At 45.9% G+C, this 22,863-nt stretch overlaps 1 pseudogene; it reads left to right on the forward strand.

The window, feature by feature from the left end:
• The first annotated feature begins 9,714 nt into the window (after nt 1-9,714).
• On the forward strand, nt 9,715-10,988 carry LOC123462194 (annotated as a pseudogene).
• Nucleotides 10,989-22,863: the final 11,875 nt, after the last annotated feature.

The following is a 22,863-nucleotide window of genomic DNA, read 5'->3' on the forward strand; positions in this document are numbered from 1 at the left end:
CCATTCTCGGGGGTTGCAGTGAGCCAGGCTCCTCCCCCCATTCTTGGGGGTCTCAGTGAGCTTGGACCCCCAGACAAAACCTCGGACCCCAATATTAGCAAGAAGTAAGGCCATTCCCTCTCCAATCACGGGATACCTGGACATTCAGATAAGACTTAGGCTTTGCCCACAACCTTTGGCCAGTTGCCTAAGAAACTCCTTACATGGTATCAGCCAGCACCTTTGCAAAACCCCTTCCCCTGTACCATTGCCTACATGCTGGAATGAATGTCCCCATATGCTAATTAGGCATCAGCAAGCAACCTTGTACATCCAATCCCCTTAGAACCCTCAACTGCTTATAAATCCATTTCCCTATTGACTAAAGCAAGCTGTTTGCCAAGACTGTCCCCCAAAAGTGAAGTCTTTCATCATTACACTCTCCATCACAGTTGCCTGGCCTTAGGGGGAACCGCAGCTGGCCCCCAAAGACCCAGGAACCCACAGGCAGAGGGATTTGTTTCTTTATTTTAATGCAGGTTCTCACTACATTTGCTTAGGGGGGACTTCTACTTCCATTGTCCAGTGGCTTTGGAACTACAGATGTGCACTAGCACATCTACAGCATTATTTCTGAGCAGAGGAATGGTTGGATACTTTCATGGAGAAGGCAGCATTTGAATGGGTTTCAAAACATAGATGTGAAAACAGAAGGAATAATTGGAAATAATGGATTCCGTGGAAGGGAGATGGAGGAAGGAAGATAAGGGAAGGTCATGGGAAGGGATTATATAAATATTTTTATTTATTTTATTTAATTTATTTATTTTTGTTTTGTTGAGGTAAGGTCTCACTCTAGCCCAGGATGACCTGGAATTCACTATGGAGTCTCAGGGTGGCCTCGAACTCACGGCGATCCTCCTACCTCTGCCTCCCGAGTGCTGGGATTAAAGGCATGCGCCACCATGCCCAGCTATTTATTTTATTTTATATAGATTATAAGAAGTTATGCTAATTTATTCCCTTGCCCCTGCTACATTACGTAAAATTTCAAACAAAGTTTTTAATTAAAAAAGAAACTTTTCTCTTTTTCTGTAAGGCAGGTAATATACTGACAAGGGAGGAACATCTCACACCATGGTGTGCACACTTACAAACAACACAGGAGCTGCTGTGACATGTTCTGTGTTGAATTTGTGTCTCATAAAATTTCTTAACTAATTTACTAATTCTAATGGGTTTATTTTTACTTTTTCCACTGCATTGGTATATAGTTATTTTTTATATGATACTGGGTGGGTTACATAAGGACATTGTCATACAAGTGTATAATGTATTTTGAGTAGATTTCTCTCTATACCCCTACTTTCCTCTTTCTTCCCTTTCCCCCCCTCCCTTGTTTCCCTAGATAGTTCTGGTTCTATTTTCATGTCATATGCATATATGTGACTAAAAAAAGAATAGATGTGAGTTAGACATAGAAAAGAAGGACACCCCATAGAGAGAAAACCGTGTGAGGAAAGGCATGCAAACAGGAATGCATGGGGTGTGCTTGAAAAGCAATAGGAGGAAGTCCCGTTCAGGCCATGGGAGGAAGTAGTTAGGCTTGAGCTAGCTTGGAAGGAGCCATTTCTGTACTGATAAGTGGCCTAGGCACAGATGTTTCTCACAGTCCTAAAACTCACGCTGAGGAGGGACCCATAGCAGGTCTGAACTGGGAGGCCAGAAATGGAATTTCTTTAATATTCAACTAAAGAGTAAGACCCAGACTTCTTATGCAGTCAGGCATTGGTTTGAAGTGGGGGCTAAGTCAGGCAACCATTCAGTCAACATGTGTGTAGAAATACAGACTACTAGTTTGGACAGATGACTTAGTGGCTAAGGTGCTTGCCTGTGAAGCTAAGAACCCATGTTTGATTCTCCAGGTCCCACGTAAGCCAGACACACAAGGTGATGCAAGAACGCATGGTCACATATGTGCACAAGGTGACGGACATGTCTGTAGTTCAATTACAGTGGCTACAGGCCCTAGCATGCCAATTCTCTCTCTCTCTCTCTCTCTCTCTCTTATTCTCACTTTCTCTCATTAAAAAAAGAAAGTCAAGATTGCTAAGATGAAAGGATTTTTCTACCAGGTTGATAAATGACCCTGCCAGGAACTACCTGAGTCCTCTCACTCTAGACTCTAGGACCTCCTGAACAGCCTTCCATAAAATTATTAATACCTTGTTACTACTGTGAAAATCATCCTTAGACTAGAGGGCTTGACTTGTGGATTCTTCTGCTAACATTTTACTTTAGCTTTTAAACCTCAGCAATTCTACCAGTGAGCAAGGAGGCAGGCACAGCACTGCGGATGGAGTGCGGGAAAGCAAGCAGTGCAGAAGTCAACCACTATGTGCTGGTCTCCGCTGGTTCCTTGCCAGGCACAGTCCTCCCGCTGAGTCACTAGGGCTGCAATCCTACCTGGCCATGTGACTGACTATATTATGTGTGAGTCTGGTTCCTTCCTGAGCCCATGAGACAAGGGTCTGTATCAGGACACGGGCACTGCCATCACACCATGTATGCACGTAGAAGTTCTTGTGAGTGACTAGTTTTCCTGTGAATCCCAGCATGAGATATCCCTTACCCTGCCATTAGCTTGGCAATGCTATAGAGAGAGCAGGCAGAAGAACCATAAGGAGTTGGATTGTGACTGCGTTTGCTCCTGTTTCTCTTCCCAACGAACCAGTGGAGAGCTGGTTCTGCTAGAACCTCACCCCCTCCACCATGAAATGCCCTTGGACAGAGGAGGTGGGACCAGAGGAGGAAGAAACTCAGGGCTTCCTCTGTCCTCTGCTGTGACTTCTGCATTGCCATTTGATTGCTTCTAGCCCTGGTGCTTCCTCCTCCAATCCACAGCCCTTCACAAAAGAGGCCCATGGATTGGGGAGATGGCCCAGTGGTTAAAGGCACTTGCCTGCAAAGCCTAATGGCCAGATTCAATTCCCCAGAACCCACCTAAAGCCAAATGCACAAAGTGGTAGAAAGCCCTAGCAGGCCCATTCTCTCTTGCTCACTCTTTCTCTCTCTCTCCTTCTGTCTCTCTAATAAATAAATTTTTTAATATTTTATTTGAACCTGGGCTCTTTGGCTTTGCAAGCAAACACCTTAACTGCTAAGCCATCCCTCCAGTCCAAATAATTTTTTTTTTGTAAAAATGATCCAAAATAGGGAGTGTGGTAGTGAATGTGTGATCCCCTATAGACTCAGGTGTTATTAAAATTGAGGAACCTTGAGCATGGATAAGTTTGTTAATAAACCCAAAGTTACATGTAAGGAACAAGGCCCAGATTCTAACTCAAGCTGCTGAAGTCCAGAGTGTTTTGTCTCCCAGAACACCCTGCAATCGGGCCACTGAAGACACACATGATGCCCAAATCCTTTCTGATTGAAGCCTAAGGACCCAGGTTTAATTCCACAAAACCAATGTACGCCAGCTGCACATGGTGGCACATGAGTCTAGAGTTTGTTTGCAGCAGCTAGAGGCCCTTGAACACCTATTCTCTCCCAGTCTCTCTCTCCCTCTCTCATAAATAAGTGAAAGTAAAATATTTTTTAAAAGAGCCAGATGAGATTGGCCACAAAGACCAAATAAGCTTAATGGTGCTTACTTCCCCTCTGGACCAGATACATGGTCAATTCCAACAGTTGTGTGTTTAAAAAAAGCCTTGAGGACAATCAGCTTTTTTTAAAAAAAAATTATTTATTTATGCTTTTTTTTTTTTTTTTTTTTTTGGTTTTTCAAAGTAGGGTCTCACTCTAGCCCAGGTTAACCTGGAATTCACTATGGAGTCTCAGGGTGGCCTGGAACTCACAGCTATCCTTCTACCTCTGTCTCCCGAGTGCTGGGATTAAAGGTGTGCACCACCACGTCTGGCTTATTGATGCTTTTTGAGGAAGGGTCTCTAGCCCATGATGACCTGAAATTCACTATGTAGTCTCAGGCTGGCCTCAAACTCACAGCCATCCTCCTACCTTGACCTCCCAAGTGCTGGGATTAAAGGCATGCACCACCATGCCTGGCCAGTCAGTTTATAGTCTATCATCTATCTATCCATCTAATTTATAGACAGGATCTCATATATCCCAGACTGGCCTCAAACTCACCAGTAGCTAGAGGGTGACCTTGAACTTTTGATCCTCCTTCCTTCACCCACCTCCTTCAAGGTAGGGTCTCACTCTAGCCCAGGCTGACCTGGAATTCACTATGGAGTCTCAGGGTGGCCTCGAACTCACTGCGATCCTCCTACCTCTGCCTCCTGAGTGCTGGGATTAAAAGTGTGCGCCACCACGCCCAGCCCTGTAACCTTCTTATTGACCATTTTCTTTTCCCCAAAGGAATGAGACACCAGTGGCTTTGCAATAGAGCTACTCAGATACTGGGAGGAAAACAGCAACAAAACAGAAGCTAAAAGCACAAATGCATCATAGAGCACTGGATGTCTGGTAAGCGGCCAGAACAGGCATGGGACTGGGGAAGGGAGGAAAGCTATCCTCATGGCCTCTGGGGACGCCTTGTCAACAGACCAGTGTCCTTTGGAAACTGCTCCACAAAACACAGCGAGTGAGGCAGAAGAGTTTCCTTCCCCCTCCCTAGAGGATCTTTCAGGAGCCGTATGTCTGTCTTTAGAACAACCCTAGACCCAGGTCAAATCTCCCCCCTGCCCCAAATAGGAAACAGAATGGAAGCAAGATTAAAAAGATGTGTCCGAGTCTGTGGCTTGTCACCGTGGGAGCTTGCTGGTTCTTGTCATGGTGAACAAAAAGCTGAGGAAACACAGATTTTTCCAGGTTGTGTTTGATAGACATGGGAGCTTGGACCCAAATCCTGGATCTGGGGACCAGCGACAAACAGGGCACACTTGTTAGAGAAAAGCGTTGATGGGAGGGAAGACAGAAGCACAGGCAGACACGATATGGGGAAAAGATTAGAAAGAGGGAGGATTGAGAAAGAAAGAGGAAGAGGAGGAGGAAGGAAGGTGGGAGGGGAAGAAAGTGGGGAAGTGAAGTCATCTCTGACTCGTTGTCTTCGCCTTTCCAAGCCTCTCCTTTGCACAGCAAGTTCTTGCCACTGACACATTCTCTCCATTTTCTGGACCCCCACCACCCACAGACTTGAGGTTCTGTTAATCTCAGTTTCAGTTTTTCACGTATTCAACTGAGCTTCCTCGCTAACTGGGGTTTAACTTCCTAAGGTGACTGTTTTCATGACATTATTCTCATATTGCATCACCTTTTCCACACCCCCTATTTTACTCCTGCCTCTCATTTGTTGTAATAAAAAGAGACGGAGAGATGGTTCAGTGGTTAAGAGCAGTTCCTGGGCAAGCATGAGGGCCCGAGACCTCTGAGTTCCATTCCCCACAACCCACATAAACAGCTGGCCACAGCCACGCACATCCAAAAGCCCAGTCCTGCGGGGAGCAGAGATCGAGGAATAGCTAGGGCTTGCTTTTGCAAGCGTTGAAATCAGTGAAGAGACTCTGTCAAGGAAACTAGTGAAGAGCAAAGGAGGGGGACACCGATGTTCTCTGTTGCCTCTGTGCACACACCCAGGGAGCCACAGCTGCACAACACATGCTTATGCCACACACACATACACTACACACACTCATCACGCCTAGTACACAGGCACACGAATGCACATACACAGACACATACACACACACACACAAAGAGAAGAGCTTTTTTAGGCTAGACCTCAGAGGTCCCCAAACTCAGCACTGTTGATACTTTGGGGCAGACAATTCTCTATTGCAGGGGGCTGTCCTGTGGGGAATTTGGCAGCAATCATACTCCTTTGGGAGTGCCTGTCTCTTCCCTATCTCTCCCACTTTTGACCTTTTTCATCAAAAATTTCTCCAGGGGGCTGGAGAGATGGCTTAGTGGTTAAGCGCTTGCCTGTGAAGCCTAAGGACCCCGGTTCGAGGCTCGGTTCCCCAGGTCCCACATTAGCCAGATGCACAAGGGGGCGCACGCGTCTGGAGTTCATTTGCAGAGGCTGGAGGCCCTGGCGCGCCCATTCTCTCTCTCTCCCTCTATCTGTCTTTCTCTCTGTGTCTGTCGCTCTCAAATAAATAAATAAATAATTAAAAAAAAAAATTTCTCCAGACACTGTCAAATGTCTCCTGGAGGCCAAAAAAAATCCTGACTCTGTCATCTACTGGATTCCTCTGAGTACATGGCAAGTTCTCTGAACTTTATTTCCTCAATAGAATTAAATAATTGTAATATCCAGCCTGTAGCTTTTACACATGGCTTTCACTCTGCCTGGACTCCTTTTCTTTCTCTGCTCCCAGTTTATTCTTGGCCATCTGTGAGACCTTGATTTGGACACTATTTCTACTCCCAGCTTCTGCCTCAACCTCCACACCCCCTAACCCTTGCCCTGACAGTCACGTCCTAACCGCTCACTCCCCTTTTGCTGTGTCTGCATATTTTCATAAAATTTTTCTTTGCGCTGCTTTCTCGCCCTTTGCTGTGTGGACCCCATACGTGCTTATGTCTGATTTCAGAGCGAAAACTCTCTGTTTCTACATCTCTTCTCTCCCTTCCTGGGAGCTCCTAGAGGCTGACACATCAGCGGAGTTTAGCTGCTGGAGAGGAGAGGGCAAGAGTCCATCTGACAGTCCTTGTGGATTCTGGGTTTCCTCTCCTTTGATTCCCTCAGGCCCACTTTGATGATGTCACCCTGTGTCACTTGCTCCAGGATTCTGCACTCATCTGGGTTTACTTACTCTCTGTCTTCACTTTGGAAAAGGGTCTACTTAGTAAATTCTTCTCACGTTATCAATTCCCCAATTTGTTGCCAGGAAGGACCTGACTAATTTCCTCTTGTAGTCCCCGGCAGAGTCTAGTACATACATGTTGAATGAATGGGTGAATGAATAAAGGGATCAAGAGATAACCCTAGCCACTCGATAGTTCAGTTTATTCAGCCTCCTTTTACAAGGAGGAAGAAGAGTTCCTTCCCTACTTAGAACTTGGAGCTGAAGTAAGACATCTTTAGTGCTGATAAAGAAACAATCTTTGGGGGGCTAGAGGGATGGCTTAGTGGTTAAGGCACTTGCCTGCAAAGCCTAAGGACCTGAGTTTGATTCCCCAGTACCCACGTAAAGCTAGATGCACTAGGACCTGGCATGCCCATTCTTTCTCTCACTCTATCTGCCTCTTTTTCTTTCTTGCAAAAATAAATAAATAAATAAAACAGTCTTTGGGACCTTGGCAAGAGGTGGCACATCATGGGCATTGGACAGATGCCTTTCTGTATACAGACCCCTGAAATTTCCAGGGAAGTACTCAGGGGAGGCTGATTTCCTGCCTAGACTGTGGACTAGAAATGTGGGAAGAGCTCTAGCCCTTCTCTCTCTGTCTCTGTCTCTCTCTCTCTGTCTGTCTGTCTTGACCCTAGAGAGAGAATTACTGGTCTCTTTCCCTTCCATCCACCCACACAAACTGGCAGACTGAAATTCAAGCTCAAGAGGTGCAGGAGGGGAGAGCCCCATGGTCCAAGCAGGGCAGACTGGGCTGTGGGGCAGAGTTGGCAGAGACATGGCCTGAGGGCAGCATACTAAGGTGAGATGACCCCTCTCAGGATGTTTGAGCTGGGAGACCCCCTCAATGCAGCAGATCCTACAGAGGGGAAACAATTGCCCAGGCAACTCAATAAGTGAGCAGCAAAGAAGGTGCCTGCCTGCCTGACTGACAGACATACTTGTGATATGCCATGATTAATCTCCGTTATCAATTGGACTTGGGAACACCTACGGAACAAATCTCTAGCATGTCTATAAGGGAGCTTCTAGATTAAGTTAATTAAAATGGGAAGAGCCAGCCAGCTGTACTGTGGGTGAAACCATCCAATGCGCTGGAGTCCTAGATTGAATCAAAAGGAGGAAGTGAGCCAAGCAGTAGCATTTCTCTCTCTCTCTCTCCTTCCTGACAGCAGATGCAGTGTGACCAGCTACCTCATACTTATGCCGCCATGCCTTCCCCACCACCTCCTTAAACTGCAAGCCAAAACAAACCCTTCCTTCCTTAAGCTGCTTTTAAGATAATATTTAATTTTATTGATAACTTTTGTACTTATATACCTCACATATTCTGTCTCGCCCCTGCTCATGGCCCTTCTACTGAACTCTTTTCCCAACTAGTTCTTCTACTTTGATGTCTTTGTTTGGTTGGTTGGTTTTTGTTTTGTTTTTTGAGGTAGGGTCTCACTCTGGTCCAGGCTGACCTGGAATTCACTATGTAGTCTCAGGGTGGCCTCGAACTCACGGCAATCCTCCTACCTCTGCCTCCCAAGTGCTGGGATTACAGGTGTGTGCCACCACGCCTGGATCATGTCTTTTTTTTTTCCTTGCATATTTGTACGACCTACTGAGTTGACTTAGGGTTGAGCGTGGGTAAACTGGGTCTTGTCTGGTATTTTGTCACAACAACCAAGAAAGTCAAGTTGACAAGATTTCGAATCACTTGGGAGACAAATATCTGGACATGAGGAAGTTTCTAGATTAGATCAACAGATGTGAGAAGAACCACCCTAACTGTGGACACCACCATTTTCTGGGCTGGGGTCTGGGACTACTTAAGAGGAGGAAGGCAGCCAGGCGCCAGCGTTCACCCCTGTTTCCTGGCTGTGGAGGCAACGAGCCCACCTGCTTCATGCTCCCGCCTCTGTGCCTTTGCTTTCATCATGGCCTGTACCCCCTCAAACTGTGAGCCAAAAGTAAACCCATCCTTCCTGAAGTTGCTTTTGTCAGGTAGTTTGCCAGCAGAAACAAGCAAAGAAACTAACACAATCTCATTGTCAAGCCATGCTGCCTCCCAAGGAGAGGGCATGCTCCCAGGATGTCAAATCTCTGTGGAGGAAAAGATTCAGAGGAGGGGCAGATAGACCATTCCATAAGACTTGGAAAAGGGGAGCTGGGGAGATGGCTTAGTGGTAAAGGTGCTTGCCTGCAAAACCTAAGGACGCAGGCTCTATTCCCCAGGACCCATGTAAGCCAGATGCACAAGGTGGCAATGTGTCTGGCATTCATTTGCAGTGGCTGAGAGGCCCTGGTTTGCCCATTCCTTCAATCCCTCTGTCTCTCTGCCTCTTGTGCTCTCTCTCTCTCATGAATAAGTAATTAAATAAAAGATTTTTAAAAGAAAGCCAGGCTAGAGAGATGGCTTAGCTGTTAAGGCCTATGAAGCCTAAGGACCCGAGGTTCAACTCCCTAATATCCACGTAAGCCAGATGCACAAGGTGGCGCATGTGTCTGGAGTTCATTTGCAGTGGCTAGAGGCTCAGGCATGCCCATGGTCCATCTGCCCCTCTCTCTCTCCCTCTCTCTCTCTCTCTCTCTCTCTGTGTCTCTCAATAAATAAATAAAAGAGGGTCCGTGGCCTTCGGTGCCGCAGTCGTGGGTGGTCGCGAGGCTCTGCGCGACCTGCAGGACCCCCGGAGCCCCGCTCGCCCGCGCCGCTGGGGTCCCTGCGGACTCCGCCGGCGGCTTCCCCGTCCACAGGCCTCCCGTGAGATCCCCGCTCTTCGTTCCGTTCCGGCGGTTTTCCTCTCCATGTGCCGCCAACCACGCCAGGGTCCGAGAGAACCGGGAGAGGCTCCTTGGGATTGGCGACCCCTGGAGACTTCAGCTAGCCGCCCGCAGACCTCACGTCACCCCAGGCTGTTGACAGATGGGAGGTATTTTAACGTCCAAAGTTCATGAATACACAGCATAACACTTCTGATAAAACCAAGAGGAAATCATGAAGAAATGTTTTAATGTTTGAAACCATAGTTGAAATCATGGCTACATCAGCAAATCTGGGCATTGGGGCCCAGCTGATTGTGGAAGAGTGTCCCAGCAGGTATAGCTTGTCTGGCATGCCAGACATCAAAATAGAACATCCACTGGACCCAAATTCAGAAGAAGGATCTGCTCAGGGTGTTGCCATGGGAATGAAGTTCATATTGCCTAACCGATTTGATATGAATGTGTGCTGTCGATTTGTGAAGTCCTTAAATGAAGAGGATAGCAAAACATATTCAAGATCAACTGAACTCTGACCTGGAGGTGGCATCTGTCTTACTTAAAGCTGAATGCAATATCCATACATATCCTTCTCCTGGAATTCAAGTAAGGCATGTCTACACCCCCTCTACAACAAAACATTTCCCACCCATAAAACAGTCCACGACTTTAACCAACAAACACAGAGGAAATGAGGTCTCAACCACACCTCTGTTAGCAAATTCTCTTTCTGTTCACCAGTTGGCAGCTCAGGGGGAGATGCTCTACCTGGCTAGTTGTATGGAGCAAGAAAATGTTATTAATCACACGGATGAAGAAGGATTTACTCCTCTGATGTGGGCTGCAGCACACGGGCAAATAGCTGTGGTAGAGTTTCTACTTCAGAATGGTGCAGGTCCCCAACTTTTGGGAAAAGGTCGAGAAAGTGCCCTGTCACTGGCCTGTAGCAAAGGCTACACAGACATTGTCAAAATGCTGCTTGATTGTGGAGTTGTCGTCAATGAGTATGACTGGTTCCATAGCAGTGTTCAGTTGACTCCTGCTCACTGAAAAACTCTATCCACCTCCTCTTCTGTAGAACGGAGGGACGCCTTTGTTGTATGCTGTACATGGGAACCATGTGAGGTGTGTGAAGATGCTCTTAGAAAATGGAGCCGATCTGACAATTGAAACAGACTCTGGGTATAATTCTATGGATTTAGCTGTTGCTTTGGGCTGTAGAAGTGTTCAACAGGTTATTGAGTCACATTTGCTGAAGTTGCTTCAGAATATCAAGGAGTAATGCCCTGCCATCCACAGAAATGTGTCTGCCCCTCTTCTCACTTCTGGGTCCTTATAAATGGTAGTTTTGTTTACTTATAAATTGTTACCTCAGTTGCAATATTTTCTGACTTTTAGTAAGTTTTAATAAGTATTCCTCTGAGTAATTCACTGGTTTATAGTAAAATTAATATTGATGCTTTTTAATAAATGTTTTACTGTACATTTAAAACTATAAATTAATGTTTTATGGCATGTAAATTTTTATGGTACATATAGTTATTTGTCTTTGTATCAAGTGTTGTAATTTGACACTTTCAAAAATTATTCTACCCGACTCATCCTCACTGTGTATTATTAACTCATTGACTTACAATAGGGCTTGCTGGAAGTCCATGGGGGGGAATGCTATTGTTGAATTGAGAAGTTCACAGTGTGATTGTTTACAAAATGTTGATATAAATAAAGTACTTTTCTGCCAAAATAAATAAATAAATAAAAGATAAAAAAATTTTTAAAAGACTTGGAAAGGGCCATTAGGAGGGTCAAGCGGTGGCTACACAGCAGGCCCTGGCGTCACCTTTGCAAGGTTAAGAGGACTTGCTCTGAGCTCAAATAAATATGGACCTAAATCCTAGGTGACCCTGAGAAGTGACTCCAGTATTTTAAGCCTCAATTTCCTTATTGGCTAAATGCAAATAAAAAGAATATTAATGGACTGGGGAAATGGCTTAGTGGTTAAGGTGTTTGCATTCGAAGCCTAAGAACCCAGGTTCGATTCCCTAGGACCCACGTAAGCCAGATCCACAAGAGGGTGCATGCATCTAGAGTTCATTTGCAGTGGCTGGAGGCCCTGGAGCACCCGCTCTTTCCTTCTCTCTGCCTCTTCCTCTCTCTCTCTTAAATAAATAAATAAATAAACAATTAAAAAAAATAATACTAACCTCATTAAATAGGGTGATCCACACAAAGCACCTAGTTGCTGCCACTGAGCAAGCCCTCCATATATGTTGGCCATTATCTTCATCTTGTTTCAGTTTTCACACCTTCCCTTCAAGAGAGGGGTGACTTTAGCGCCTTTACATCAGGTCCTTCCCAGATTCTCAACACTTTTCTGAACTCTAGGGATAAGACAGCAAATAAAGCCAATATAAACAAAACCAAACAAAAAATCCCTATTCTCCGGAGCTTACACGGAACTTGGTGGAGTCAAGCAATAAGTAAATAGAAAACACAAATGCTGTATGAAATGCTAGATGGTGAGTCACGTCAGAGAAACAGAAGCAGAGGGGAGGATGGCTTAAGCGAGCAGAGAGAGGCTTTCAAGTGGAGGAAGAACGGCCATGGAAGGGCCGAGCCCAGGCTTGAGCAAGACAAAGATGCAGGTGTATAGACCTGAGGGAGGTGGCCAGGGCGTCAGGTGTGCAGCATGCAGGGGCAGGAGAGCAGCGGTCCAGAGGCTTAGTTCTGCCTTCTGATCAATCTTGATTTTATTCATTTCCTTTTTCACTCATTGCGTAGGTATGTGCATGAAGTGGAGGTCAGAGGACAACTCTTGGGTGTTGGTCCTCACCATCTACCTCAGTTGAGACAGGGCCTCTGTTTTATTTTTTACTTTTTGTTGCTGTTGTTCAGTGCTGTGTTCACCAGGCTATCTGGCCCTTGAGCTTCTGGGAAATTCTCCTGCCTCTGTCTCCCATCTCACCTGCGCATGTGCTGGGATTACAGAAGCCGTAAAGGCTTCTGGCTTTTCTGTGGGCTCTCGGTCCTCCTGCTTGCCAGACAAGGGCTTTATGCACTGAGTCATCTCCATACCCTACACTCCCATCAATCTTGGGATCTGCTGGGTGTCCCAAGGCTGGATGCCTTGGTTTTCCTCCTGGGAGTAGAGGCTCTTCCTCTGCCTGCCCACCTCTGAGGACGTTGCTGGGACTGGATCAAAGCACCTCTCCAGATGATTGCTAGGTAAATGGCGCAGGGCCATTATGACGCCATGGGCCTGTGCAGGCAGAGCTGCGGGAGGAAATTGCTCACTCTGGGGAGGAGCAGGAACTCTTCCAGACCTTTAGGGTCTGCTAAGCAACTGCCTTGGCCAAGGTGAACTGTTTTCCCCATGACCTGAAAAGTGAACTGTCAACCTGCCATTTCATGAGGCGTTTTAGTTACCTGGGTTATGACATTCCTTCTGTCTGTCCATGAGACCTTGCCTGCAGGGTCACAATAGTTTCTGACAGAAAGACTAGGAAAAGGAGCACAGATTTCCAAGAGTATGAGATTTATTTCTTTCCCTCTTTCTTTTTTTCTTTCTTTTTTTTTTCTTCCTTTCTTTCTTTTTTCTTTCTTTCTTTTTTATTCCTTCCTTCCTTCTTCCTTTCTTCCTTCCTTTTTTCCTTTTTTCAAGGTAGGGTTTCACTCTAGCCCAGGCTGACCTGGAATTCACTATGTAGTCTAGAGTGTCCTTGAACTCACAGTGATCCTCCTACCTCTGCCTACCAAGTGTTGGGATTAAGGGCTTGTACCTCCTCACCTGCCTGACCAAGTTTGGGATTTCTTGTTGAAGGCATGATTGGAATGGAGCAGACATTTGCTAGAACCAAGTAAGGGGCTTCAGACTTACTCCAGAAAGGGTCCTAGGCAGAAGGATTGAGAATTCAAGGCCAGGCTGAGCTACGTGGGAAACCTCGACTCAAGAGGGTTAGTAGAGAGGGCTCAGTGCGTGACGGGCTGGTTGTGCACCTGTGAGCACCTGGGTTCCCCAGCACCCGTGTCAAAGGTCAGGCATGGAGGCATGTGCCTGTAACCCCCAACACTGGGCAGGAAGAGGCTAACTAACTTGTCTAGCTGCATTGGTGACCTCCAAGGTCAGAAAGAGACCCTGTCTCAAATAAGGTGAAGAATGGGGCCGGGAAGGTGGCTCAATAGGTAAAGCATTTGCCTTTCAAGCTGCAGGCTCCATATGTGTGGACCTCAGTAATCACAGCCCACTGACACCAATGGTGAGACAAAAGGCTGAGACAGGAGAAGTCCCCTGGAAGCTTGCGGGAAGCGCAGCACAGCAAAAACCCAGAGTATGAAACCCAGCCTCAAATGAGGTGCACAGGTGAGGACCTATTAGCAAGTCGTCCTCTGACCTCCACGTGCGTTGCGTTATATGTGCGTGCACACACACACACACACACACACACACACACACACACACACTGTTTTTTTTTTTTTTTTCATTGGTGAAGAGTGAGCTAGAGAGACGTTGTAGCAGTTAAGGTGCTTCCTGGCAAAGACAAAGGACTCAAGTTTACTTTCCTAGTACCCACATAAAACCAGATGCACAAGGTGGTGCATGTGTCTGGAGTTTGTTTGCAAATGTCTCCTCCATTCTAATCATTCCTTCAACAAAAAATCCCAGACTTGGTTGGGAGGGTGAGGTGGCACACGCCTTTAATCCCAGCACTCAGGAGGCCAAGGCTCAGCTCAAGACTATCCTTGAAAAGTTCATTATCTCCCCTCCCCGCACTCCTCACAGTAAATAAATAAAATAAATATCTTTTTTGTTTTGGTTTTTCGAGGTAGGGTTTTACTCTAGCCCAGGCTGAGCTGGAATTCACTATGTAGTCTCAGGGTGGCTTTGACTCCCAGCAATCCTCCTACCTCTGCCTCCTAAGCATGCTGGATTCCAAGCATGAGCCACCACACCCAGCTTGTCCTCAGATCTCCTACAGCAGTGATGCAAACGTAGTTATGATATTCACATCTAGCTCTAAAATTCTGTGGTTTTAAGCTTAAGATGATGCCAAGGAGCATCGGTAAAGATGGAAACGGCTTGTGATTGGACCTGTGTTCGGCATCTGCTAAAACATCTCTACCACAGTCCACACTGAGTCTGTTCACTCAGACAGTAGAAAAATGCACTTAAGTGGGCTGGTTATTTTTACCTGCTGCTTGGGACCCAGGGGGAAAAACATACTAATAGAGCTGGGGACATACACACACCCAGCCTCTGAATTTTAATATCAAAAGACCATTATCATAAGCTGCATCAACAATTTGGGGCCCAATCAGTGCCATCTGAGCCCTCTCACTTAATTACATGCTTACAGCACTACAATTTAAAATCCTGGCAGCCATGTTCTAACACAATTAAAAGCAAACTAACAAACAGGCTTTAACCATGCCCCTATTGCTTTGCTCGAGTTTCCCACGGCTGATTACCAAGTTCCCTGTAGCAGTTAGTGCTTTTACCGTGCTGTGTCAGTCCCCTGTCCAAGTGCTTGTCAATCACTCTCCAGCCTCCGCTGTGGTCTGGTACCATGCTCTGATGCTATTCAGACCAATAAAGCAGCTTAGTCCTCCCCTGAGCTTCCAGGTAATTATCCTTTCCTTGGCCCCTGTTGAGGAACTAGACTGAGCTGGGGACGCTGAGTGGATTTTGCATCACCGGTGGTTTTTGTCTGTTTTGTTTTGAAACAGGATCTCATGTGTCCTGGGTTAGTTTCAAACTCACTCTACGGTCAAGGGTAATCTTTTTTTTTTTTTTTTTTTTTTTTTTTTTAATTATCTAGAGCTGGAGAAATGGTTTAGTGATAAAGGCACTCGCCTGTGAAGCCTAAGGACCCAGCCTCCATTACCCAGGACTCACGTCAGCCAGATGCACAAAGCAGCTCATGTGTCTGGAGTTCATTTGCAGTGGCTGGAGGCCCTGGCATGCCCATTCTCTCTCATTTTTTCTCTCTCTCTCTGTCTACCTGTTTATCTCTCTCAAATACATTTTTGAACGGTAAAAAAAAAAAAAGGAAAAGAAAGAAAGAAAACCTATTTAGTTGGGTGTGGTGGTGCCTGCCTTTAATCCCAGCACTCGGGAGGCAGAAGTAGGAGGATCGCTGTGAGTTCAAGGTCATCCTGAGACTACATAGTGAACTCCAGGTCAGCCTGGGCTAGAGAGAAACCCTACCTCAAAAAACAAAACAAAACAAAACAAAAAAGAGTTATTTATTTTATTTATTTACTGAGAGGAGAGAGGGAGGGAGGGGTGAGGAGGGAGAGACTGAGTATGCCAGGGCCTCTTGCCATTGCACATGAACTCATCAAGGATAGTCTTGAGCTGATCTTCCTTCTCCACTTCCCATGTGCTGGGATTACTGGTGCACACCGCCATGACTGGTTTATGAAATGCTGGGGGTTGAACCCAGGACTTTGTGCATGCTGGGCACTAGACCAACTGAGCAACACTCCCAGCTTCTCCGGAGACTTTGGGAAGTTGAAAGTGATATGTCAGCATCTGACCAAGACTAGCCTTCGCTCACTAATCAGTGCTTTGCCCGTCTTTCCAGGCTGATGAGTGGAGATCCGTGCTTAGGAGACACACAGGAACTCAGACAGAGAACTCGTGACCCAAGAGAACTCGCTTTACACAACTTCACACACTGAGTATCACCCCCAAGAAGAAGTTCTTAGGAGAAGTTTTAGGAAGCAGATGTGTGATAGGCACAAATTTTAACCCCTGAGCAAATGCTTTCCCTTCACCATTGAGCCCAGGAGCACATTGAGCACTATGGCGGGGGATTGGGGGGGGTCTGCTTAAGGGTGGGGTCTCCGCATCTCAAATCCACCAGCATGACCTGCATGTTCTACTCCAAAAATGTTGAACCCTTGTCCATCAGTTACTTTTCTTGTTGCTTCTACAAAATCACTGCACGAAGCAACTTAGAGGAAGGGTTTGATGTGGCTTACGGTTGGATGGACTGTATCTCACAGGGTATCACTGCCTCTCACAGTGGGGAAGCCACTCACCTTGCATTTGCGGTCAGGAAGCAGGGAGCAGTGGATGCTCATGGTTGGCTGGCTTTCTTCTTTTTATTCAGTCTGGGACCCCAGCCCATTCAATGGTGTGTTCATATTTTGGGGCGTCTCTGTCACTCCAGCCAGTCCATTGTCCACTTCCCAGCCTAAATGAACTTTTCAAATTTCAGAGTTGATAATGCCACCCATGGATGAAAATGTTATTTATTTTCCACTAAGAATAAAACCAACTTACTGTGACCTATATAACTCAGAACACATGCCTCTTGATGGGCTTATTTAGGGGGTGGCATGTGTGTGTGTGTATACAATGTGGTGTGGTGCGTGTGTGTATCTGTGTGCTATGTAGTGTGGCGCATGTGTGTGTGTGTGTACTATGGGGTGTGGTGCATGTGTGTGTGTACTATGTGGTGTGGTGTGTGTGTCTGCGTACTATGTGGTATGGTGCACATGTGTGTGTGTACTATGTAGTAGGATGCATGTGTGTGTGTGTGTGTGTGTACTATGTGGTGTGGTGTGTGTATGCACCTATGTACACAGCTAGAGGAGAATGTTGGGTGTCCTCCTCTATTGCTCTTCTGCGTAGTTGCCTTGAGATGGAGTCTCTCTTTGAATCTAGCCCTTCATTCAGATTGGCTGACCAGTGACTGATTCTCCTGTCTCTGTTCTCCACAGGACTGGTTTCACGGGTGTGCATGGCCACACGGACATACTCAGCTTTTGTGTGTGTGCATTCTTTTTCAATTTTTTGTTTATTTTTATTTAGTTATTTGAAAGTGACAGACAGAGAAAGAAAGAGGCAGAGAGAGAGAGAGAGAGAGAGAGAGAGAGAGGGGAAGGGAGAGAGAATGGATGCATCAGGGCCTCCAGCAACGGCAAACCAACTCCAGATGCATGCACTACCGTGTGCATCTGGCTTATGTGGGTACTGGGGAATCGAGTCTCAAACCAGAATCCTTAGGCTTCACAGGCACGCACTTAACCACCAAGTCATCTCTGCAGCCCCATTCTTTTTTTTTTTTTTTTAAACTTTATTTGAAAGAGAGAAAGAGGGAGAGAATTAAATGGGTGCACCAGGGCCTCTAGCACCTGAACTGAACTTCAGACGCTTGTGCCACCTTGTGCATCTGACTTATACAGGTTCTGGGGAATTGAACAAAGGTCCTTTGGCTTTGCAGGCAAGTGCCTAAACTGCTGAGCCATCTCTCCAGCCCCTTACTCAGCTTTTTACATAGGTGCTGGGGATTGAACCAGGCCATCTCAGGCCCTCAAGCTTGCACAGCAAGCCCTATTTCCTGCTGAGCCATCTCCTCAGCCCTGGGCTCCTCATCTTTCAGGCATCATTTCAAATCCATAGTTCTCACTTGGGATTAATCTTGGCCCACAAGGGACAGTTGGCAATGCTTGGAGATGTCTTTGATTGTCATAAAAGAGAGCAGAGGTGCTGCTGGCATCCAGTGGACAGAGGCCAGGGTGCTGTTAAACGTTCTAAAGTGAGCTGGTTGTGGTGGCGCATGCCTTTAAGCCCAGCACTCAGGAGGCAGAGGTAGGGGGACCTTCATGAGTTCAAGGCCATCCTGAGACTATGTAGTGACTTCCAATTCATCCTGGGCTACAGTGAGACCCTACCTCAAAAAAAAATTCTAAAGTGTATACAACAGCCCCCAATGTATTCATCGTCCCAAGATGTTAATTAATGCCAAGGTTGAAAATCCCTTGTTCAGGCTTCTTGTCTCAGCACTTCTCACTGAGTAGATGCGCATTAAACATTTGTGGACAGGACAGGAAGGAGAGAGGGGAAAGAAAAAGAACCACCAACATCCAACAGCATCCCGACCCTCTCTCCTTTGGCCACATGCCATCTCCATCTTTGTGTGGAAAATGTGCAGTTCAATTTGTCCAGTTCCACTGCTGTTTTTATTAGAGAAGAAGAAGAGTGTGTTTGGAAAACTGTGAAAGCTTGAAGGGGTCTAGGTTTCTTCAGAATTGGTTTTGTTCTTCTCAAGTGCACTTGAGAGAGAAACAGTGTCTATTTCCCTGTCAGTCAGCTATAGCCCTGGCATCTTGCAAGGCACTTAGCATGCACCTAGTTGGTTCCCCAGAAGTGTTTGTGAACGAGTGAATAAATATCACGGAAGAGCCCGCATGGACCCCAAGCCTGTGTGTCTGTGTGTGGGGTGGGGGGACATGGCACATATTTCTCTGGCCACTCAGAACCCCTTTGCTGAGTCAGGCCCCAGGTCGGCCGCTTGCTCCTTTCACCAACACCTCCACATACACAAAGCCTGTATTTATACTATTTGTTCACCCAGGGGCCTGGCCACCTTCCTCAAAGTAGACCCCCACCCACCCACCCGCCCCAGCTACTCCCGCCCCACTCAGTGCTTCCAAGGAGCTATGGGAAGAAACCACAGGTTGTAAAGTCTCTGTAAGGCGATCTTTCCAAGAAAACCCCAAAGATTAATGTGATCTTCTTAGCAACACAAAATGGAAAAGACCCGGTAATCTGCTTAGTTTCCTAGGCTGCAGGAAGCCTCTCCAAGGAATTCTCGGAGCCTTTGTTAAGAAAGAATTAAAGAAAAAAAAAAAAATACTTAAAAAAAATCCCCTAAATCACAACATATAATTTGGCATAAGTCGGCCTGTCTAGTGTAGATTGTGAAAACCTATGAATTAAGTCCTAGGTCTCAGGTCTGTCACTGTCATTACCCCGCCCCCACCCCCAGAGTCTACAAATATCAATGCTATTAGAAAATCTCATGCTATAAACTTACCACTACAACGCCCCCTCTCTCTCACACATACCCTTCAAGTGTTCTTTTCCCAGCAGCACCATCTAGTGGTATTTCAAATGTTCTAGTGTGCTTAAAAATTACTGAAGATCCCCCCAAAGTACCCGTGTAATGCATTACAGATATCATATTTTACCTAATTTATTCAAAGATAAGACTGAAACGTTTTAACTATTCAATAGTTCATTTTAGAAGAGCAATACACTCATTAAATGTTTAGCATAAATAACATTTTAATAAAATAGCAATGTCTTCCAAAGCAAAAAATAAAGAGGCGTCATTTTCCATGCTTGCACATTTCTTTAATGTCTGGTTCTACATAAAAATACTGGTATTTTCATATTCAGTTGGTTTCAATATCTTGTTTTGGTTGAAACATAAGAGAACCTGGCTTCACAGGCTATGTTATTGGAAAAGTGAGGAGTATTCCAATAGCCTTCTCAGATAATTGTGGGTACCCTTCTTTGGTCCTATGCCACAACTTAACAAGTTATGATTTCGTAAAGTTTAGCTGCAATGTAGAATTTGAGAACATATCCATGAATTTTGTACTACATTATGTTGAAATCCACTGGCCTGTCTTAACCTATAAGTGGATTTTTAGTGGATAAATGTATAACTTCATTATCATTTGGAAAATATTGGCTCATTGATCTATGCAAATATTCTAAATATTGGTAGATTTTGTTTTATGACTGTTGCAGTCCAGTTCGCATTGCTGGTAGAAATCACCCAACCAAGAGCAGCTTCTGGGAAAAAGAGTTTTATTTTGGCTTACAGGCTCGAGGGGAAACTCCACGATGGCAGGGGAAAACGATGGCATGAGCAGAGGGTGGACATCACCCCCTGGCCATCATAAGATGGAACACAGCAACAGGAAAGTGTGCCAAACACTGGCATGGGGAAACTGGCTATAAAGCCCTTAAGCCCGCCCCCAACAATACACTCCCTCCAGGAGGCATTAATTCCCAAATCTCCATCAGCTGGGAACCTAGCATTCAGAATACCTAAGTTTATGGGGGACACCTGAATCAAACCACCACATTCCGCTCCTGGCCCCCATAAACTGATATCCATACATGATGTAAAATACAATGCTTTCAGTCTGACTTTAAAAATTCCCATAGTTTTTATCAATTCCAATGATGTTCATATATCCCCATAGTTCAAGATCTTTTAACTGAGCCATAATACCAAAATATAACCTCAAAAAACCCATAATGGCACAGAATAAATATTCACACTGCAAAAGATGGCATTGGGCATAGCAAAGAAACATTCAACCAATGCAAGATTTAAAACAACTGGGACAAACATCAAACTCTGTAGCTTGGAGTCCAGCAACTCAAACCAGTGACAAATCTTCAAGTCCCGTAATTCTAACCAGCAACAAGTCTCTGGCATTCCAATTCCGCCCCTCCAGCTAGGCTACTCACAGTCCTGGGAAACTTCATCGGGGCCGGCAGCTCCTCAGCAGCCATCTCATGGTCCCGGCATCTCTACTGGGTCTCCACTGCAAGCCACGGTTCATCTTCATGGCCCCATGGGGACTCTATGCAGGCAACCAGCAAACCCACTTCACACTGCCCATGGCCATTTCCAAAACACAAGACCGTGTTGCAAACTCAATGACCCTCTTTCCAGCATTTCTTATACTCCACGATACCAGGTAGGGTGCCAATTTGTTAATCCAGGGGGGAATAAAGCAGACTTTGAAGAACAGGACACTCCTTGAGCACTCAGGCTCCTTCAAAAGAGTCTACATTCTTCTTGTTGCCCCAGTGCAGGTCAGCTAGCCCAGCCTCAAAGGTTGTAATTTATCAGTTGCAGCTGAACGGGCAGCAGTTCACCCAAAGATTTTCCTTTCTGTGCCATATCCCTCTGCACACACCAGTTCATTTCTATGCAAAGCAACCCTGCACAACTTCTCAGGACACAGGCACAAGAGCAAGCTTCTCACACAAACTGCTAGCCCAGTCCAGGCACAGCTCTTTCTCACCCTCATAAGCCAAACCTCACAGTGCATAGTTCTTACTGCATTCAGGTCTTGGAGCTCAGACCAGAATAGTCCACTAAGCTGTACTTACAGCACTGCAAGGCATCTCTTAGGCCAAGGTTTCAAATCCTCCCACATTCCTCTTGAAAATCAGCTCCAAAAGGCAAAGCCACACAGTCGGGTGTCTAGCAGCAATCCCACTCCTCAGTACCACTTTACTGTTGCAGTCCAGTTCGCATTGCTGGTAGAAATCACCCAACCAAGAGCAGCTTCTGGGAAAAAGAGTTTTATTTTGGCTTACAGGCTCGAGGGGAAACTCCACGATGGCAGGGGAAAACGATGGCATGAGCAGAGGGTGGACATCACCCCCTGGCCAATATAAGGTGGACCATAGCAACAGGAGAGTGTGCCAAACACTGGCATGGGGAAACTGGCTATAAAGCCCTTAAGCCCGCCCCCAACAATACACTCCCTCCAGGAGGCATTAATTCCCAAATCTCCATCAGCTGGGAACCTAGCATTCAGAATACCTAAGTTTATGGGGGACACCTGAATCAAACCACCACAATGACATTAAAAATAACATAAACTAATGTGGCTAGAAATTTCACCAAGCATCTGTAACATCAAGAAACTGCCAAGCTCATAAACTTTTCCAAATTCTAATCTTCAGATGAAAATTGAATTTAAATTATTATTTTTTATATTTGATAGCAGAGAGAGAGAAGAGAGAAAGAGGGAGAGAATGGGCATGCCAGGGCCTCCAGTTGCTGCAAATGAACTCCAGATGCATGTGCCGCCTTGTGCATCTGGCTTTTCGTGGGTCCTGGGGGAATCAAACCTGGGTTGTTAGGCTTTTCAGGCAAATGCCGTAACTGCTAAGCCATCTCTCTAGCCCACCAAACTTAACTTCTAAAACACAGGTTTGTTTATTTTATTTATTTGTACATGTGGGTCATGGTTGGGCTGCTGCAAAAGAATGCTTTCCAGTTTTACATGGGTGGTTCCAGACCAGAGGCTTTGTAAGCAAGCACTTTTAACCACAGAGCCATCTATCTCCCCAGCCCCAGGAAACCTTAACTTTTATCACGGTCAACAAATCTAGTCCTGTTCCTTGAAGTGGCAGTCTTCATCCATTTTCAAGAAAATGTCTGCAGAACAATGAAATCTGAGTATGATCATTGTTTCAAGTAAAGGTAGTAGTCTATGAAAACAGGCAGCTAGTTCAGTTCCCAGCTCCACAAACGTGTGCTTTTCCTCAGGAAATCCTGTACTCTCATACACAACCCAAGTGCTTGATGTAAACTCTGCATTTCATCATGCTGTTCTTATAGGAAAGATCTGAGTCAGGGAGCGAAATCAGGCAAAAATCCACTTCAGAGAAGGAGAGAGCCTTGCGCAGACCTCTGCCGGCTGATGCCAGAAAGGAGGCCCTGAGCTCCATTGTGCTGGGGTTACACACCTTTCAGTCCTGTGTCCG

This window comes from Jaculus jaculus, chromosome 7 (assembly GCF_020740685.1).
Source record: "Jaculus jaculus isolate mJacJac1 chromosome 7, mJacJac1.mat.Y.cur, whole genome shotgun sequence".
NCBI lineage: Eukaryota > Metazoa > Chordata > Mammalia > Rodentia > Dipodidae > Jaculus > Jaculus jaculus.